The following is a 5,486-nucleotide window of genomic DNA, read 5'->3' as shown; positions in this document are numbered from 1 at the left end:
GATCTAACCTTCAAATGTTTATAATGAAGCAGATCCATGATGGTTTGACATCCTTGTGCTTACAAGGAACAAATCGAGGACATTGCAGATATGACTCTCAAATGTTCTCAAACAGACTCAAGATGGTTTGGAATCCTTGTGCTTACAAGGAACAAATCGAGGACATTGCAGATATGACTCTCAAATGTTCTCAAACAGACTCAAGATGGTTTGGCATCCTTGTGCTTACAAGGAACAAATCGAGGACATTGCAGATATGACTCTCAAATGTTCTCAAACAGACTCAAGATGGTTTGGCATCCTTGTGCTTACAAGGAACAAATCGAGGACATTGTAGATATGACTCTCAAATGTTCTCAAACATGACTCAAGATGGTTTAGGCATCCTTGTGCTTACAAGGAACAAGTCGAGGACCTTGCAGATATGATTCTCAAATGTTCTCAAACAGACTCAAGATGATTTGACGTCCTTACAAATCGAAGAAGCAGACTCAGTGTCTCTGTGTTCGGCAGAAAACAGATTAAAGATATCAACATAGCATTCTTGAGGTCGTAGGGAGAAGGTAGAAGACCATTCGAGGAAAAGATAGCAAAAATTGGGCTAGGCCGAGCAAATTTGGTCCTTTATGGTCTTTGCTCAATTCCTATTACATAGCAATGAGCAAAGAGGGGCAGCTGTAAGAGCCCAAATTCGTCCGGGCCTTAAAAAAACCAAACAAATAAATAAATAAATAAATATTTATTTATTAAACAGTCCAGGTTACAAAAGCCCATACCCAGTTACAACCCAATAGCCAAATCAGTACCTAAAACTACCTAGCAGGCCCACTACCCAAAACCTTAAAGTAGTCCCGTAGCCCAAGTACAACAGATCCAGCAGCCAAAACTTGACCCTACCTAGACCAAATTAACTTAAATGAGACCCACCAAGGCCCAAATAGCGGAGCCCAAATGAGTTTCGGATAGGGTTAGAAACCCTAGCTCTCCTTCTCTTCAGCGCCGCAATGAAGTTCTGGAAGCTTCGAGTCATCCCAAGCGTCTCGACCCTTCGATGTATGCCGTTCCAATAACACCATCAGCGCCGTGATTCCAGGATCCGTGATCGGTGCACTAATCAGAGGCCAGAGACTTTGTCGCTCGATTACCTGCAAAAAAGAGGAGAAAACAGCAAAGGAAAGAAGCAAAACAAGGCAAGAAACATGACAGATTTGTATACCAAATTTGTATTGGTTAACAGTGGCTATAAAGCCTGGATCTAAACATTGTAAAAGGGGGGGAGGGGAACCAAATAAATGTAAAACATATACGGATATTACAAAGAAAAAGAATAAAAATCAGATCTGAGGTGATTTTTCAGAAACTATCTTTCGTTCTCTTTTCTATATTTTTTTCATTTTTTTCAGAGATTTAAATCATTTTTGAAACAAAAGAACTTTTAAAACGGGAAGGAAAGAGGATATTACCGTCGGATTGGGCTTTGGGAAGCTTTAAAGAGCGTAAAGCTCGCTTTTGGGAGCTCCGACCACCGTGAACGGTGGTGGAGAAGGCGGAGGACGGCGAGGCCCGATGATCGGAGTTCGATCGGAGCTCAGAGGCCAGGCAGGCTCTTGAGAGCATTATTCTTGAGTTTTTTTTTTTTAGGAGGAGGTGAAAATGAAAGTTTTTTGAAAGAAAATTGGTTTTTAAAGCGCCCCTATACGGCACCATTTCGTAGTGTATAGAAGGGCCCCAAAACGACGTTGTTTTGGGGCCAACCCGATTGCCCGACCCGGTACATTTAGAGATCCGCGTGTTTTTTCGGCTACATGGATATTTATCCCTTTAGTCCTTCCTCATTTTAGCTTTTAAAATTAAATTATTTTTTTAAATTAGCCTTATAATTCTATTTAAATTTAATCTTAGCCCTTTTCTTTATTATTTTGTTATTCTTTTATATCTAATTTATTTATTATAAAAAAACTATACATATATTATTATTAAAAATACCATTTATATATCTATATAAATTTTTATTTATCATATATTATTCTCCTATATATTTATATTATGTAACATTCATTTTTTATTTTTATTATATTACTTATTATTTATTATAGTATATTTTATCACATAATGTTTATATATCCTTATACTATTATTTTACATTGTAACAATATATTTTTTCATATTATTATTCATTATATACTATTTTTACAAATTATTTTAATTATTTTAAATTATGTCATTTTATACCATTATATATATTTATCTATATATTATTATCATTAAAGGTTTTAACTTGTATTATATTCGTACCTTTATTTATATGTTAGTAATTACTTTACTCATATTTTATTATTACACATTTTGAAGATATTATAATATTATAATTTGTATAGTACATGTATTTTATCGTTAATTACTTATTCCATATTATTCAAAACTTATACTTATATATATATATATTATATAATTATTTTATTGAAAATATAAATTCTTTTACACATTTGATATTTTATATACCAATATATTTTATATTTTTCACATAATTATTATTTTTATAAATATTTTTATTATATATTATATTATTAAATATCACATCTTTTATATACGCTCATTCTATTTATTAATTGTTTATATTATACATATATTTTCTTTTAAACTTACGTTTTATACAATATTTACTTTACTTTAGAATTAATTGCTATGTTATGTATTTTTTAATATCTTAGACTTTTATAATTTATTTTCAAATGTATATTTTTGTATGTATATAGATTGATATATTGTATTATATGCATCATTTCATTTATTAACACATTCATGTGTACATGAAATTATAGGATTGTATATTTCATATTTTATGTAGATTCTAGTTATCCATTTTCTATGCATGACATTTTTACTCATACATATTTTACACATTAATATTTACCATGTATTTTGTATATTATTTAATGTTTTATTTATAATATAATTAGTGAGTTTATTAGGTTTTCTATTGGGTATATTCCTATTTACTTAGCATGATTATTTTCATTATTATATTTTGCCCTCTATATAGTGATTGCATTTGTATAAAGTGTTATAATACTTTGTAATATACGTTATTTGAATATTTATGTTTTGTAATACAAAATTGTCACTCTAAAAAGTCATTTAAAAACAATGTTTAAAATTTTTTCATAAAAATAAAAGCAATACTTGATGTTTAGAAACTTCGAAAAAGTAGTGCCCTAACTTATTGGGTTGCAACTTTTCTCGTTAAGTTCGAATAGTCAAGTACCCTTCTAAAGTTTTTAAAGGATTTCAAAATATAAGTGACTGTCTTGGAATTGCAGAGTGATATGTCCTAACTTACTGGATATAGCATTTTGCTGTTTTGAGATAGAGATTTCTAAAAGGCTAACTTATAGTCAATACTTTGATACAAGTAAACCCAAATTTTCAAATACTTTAAAGAGGATTACATCTTAAAATTTTTAATTTCCGACATTAAAGACACTTGATAATCAATTTGGTACCAATTTTTGGGCGTTACGAGGGTGCTAACCCTTCCTTGTACGTAACCGGCTCCCGAACCCATTTCCTGATTTCGTAGACCAAAACTAATGATTTTAAAACAAAACATTTTATAAGGTGATCCAATCACACCTAAAAAGATTGGTGGCGGCTCCCGTTTTTATTTTTCTTAAAATCGATTCCCATTTTCCAAAACTCGATTTAAAAATGGTTTCGACAATCCAGTTTAGAAACTATTTACTTACAAGTTGACCCTTTGTCAACAATCTCAGAAATCCGGCCAAAAGCGATGCATGGACACAAACACGCCATACAACCTGCAGTTCAAATGTTAAATATACGGTTAGATGTTCAATCACAAATGCAAATTGATGTTTAGACTTGAAGTCGAATTACTATCACAACTTATTTTGAAATGAAAAACTGCTTACAAGTTTTCATGTCGGAGAAACAATCACAAAATCCGACGGACCAAGGAGCCTCATCATGAGGTTCCCCTGATGAGTGCATGATTGATATATGGTATGGACTAATGTACTTAAGCCAAGTTGTCTTGAGAACAGGTTAGATGAAAGAGCAATGTCAAAAGAAGGAATTTGGCTTCTTAATTTCTATGGATATTTACAGCTGAGGAAGCCCCCTATTTATAGATATGAATCAAGACAAATTAATTTGCTGACATAAAGAAAAAGTTGACAAAATGTGACCTTAGATTCAAAGATAAAAGGTAGTTATATGCAAATCTAGGTACTAATTATATGGCCCTCTTCTTATCTTTGAGAATAAATTATTAAAATTATGATTCTTTTAATACATTTTGCTACTGGCCATGTATGTAAAAGAGTCATTGTTTTGCACCTTATAAAAATATATATATGAATACACGTGTGAAATGATGATGATAAGTGCATATAAAAAATTAATGAGCAGAATCCATCAAATAGTCCATAAATTAGCTTATCGGTTGCTATTATAAATAGGTTGGATAAGAGCATGTTATGAAAACAGGCTTAGAAGGGAAGTGGATGGTATCCACCATGAAATTCTGGCTACTGACATGGAAGTTGAAGACTTGAGAACTCAGTGAAGACTATGCCAAAGAGGAGTGACGTGTTTTATGCATGGTGTTTACTTGGCAAAGATTGAGACCAAAGAGGGTGAAGCGTTTATGCATGGTGTTCACTTGGCAAAGATTGATAGCAAAGCGGAGTTACGTGTTTATGTATGGTGTGTGTTTGTTGTATTTTGAATCATGTGCTGCTATTGGATAATGAGGAAGGGGGTAAGTTTTGGTGGTCTGGGTGTGAAGTCTTGAATTATGAAAATTAGCAGTGAAGGCGTTTACAAATCGTCTTCTGATTTGATCTTCTTTTGTTTTTTTCTTAAGCTTTTACCAAAACCTAACTCGGGATGAGCTCTAACTTCTCTTGTAATACCTTTGACCCATTTTATTATGAAATTTGTTAAGTTATAATTCAATTTGAGTTAGTCTAGAGAAATATTTCATATTGCATTAGTGTTAATAAATTATGCATAAATTTATTTGATATTAATGTAACAATTAACGAGAGTATACTTAGATTAAAAAGTAATATAAGAACAATTAAACTAATTTTATTTAGACGAATTTTTATTTTACAAGGGACCAAATTAGAAAACAATCTTTTAAGGATTAAACATCAATTTCTTTTATTTTAAGGATTAATCCAAATATCATAATTGCATTAATTCAAGTTAGTCATCAATTTAAACATTGAATGTAATTTAGATTTAACATGAAACATATTTAAAATACGTGAATCAAATTACAACCACATATGCACCTGACATATGAACAACTAAAATATAACTTGTTAAAAACCAAATAGTATCAATAAAATATTGGAGGGTTATTTAAAAAAAAGAAAAAGATGAAAACTATCCATGCAATAAGTAGGATGAGTAATAAAATACCGGAAATCAACTTAATTGAAAATATCTAGTAA

General features: G+C 31.0%; 1 long non-coding RNA gene across 1 annotated transcript; it reads right to left on the bottom strand.

Annotated features, from left to right (window-relative positions):
• Positions 1 to 3,650: 3,650 nt before the first annotated feature.
• Positions 3,651 to 4,114, bottom strand: LOC128283788 (uncharacterized). The gene is made up of 2 exons (XR_008274199.1): positions 3,933 to 4,114; positions 3,651 to 3,818 (listed from the first exon to the last, which is right to left on the bottom strand). It is a non-coding gene; the product is annotated as an uncharacterized LOC128283788 (long non-coding RNA).
• Positions 4,115 to 5,486: the final 1,372 nt, after the last annotated feature.

This window comes from Gossypium arboreum, chromosome 2, assembly GCF_025698485.1.
Source record: "Gossypium arboreum isolate Shixiya-1 chromosome 2, ASM2569848v2, whole genome shotgun sequence".
NCBI lineage: Eukaryota > Viridiplantae > Streptophyta > Magnoliopsida > Malvales > Malvaceae > Gossypium > Gossypium arboreum.
This window is presented reverse-complemented; position numbering and strand designations above follow the sequence as displayed.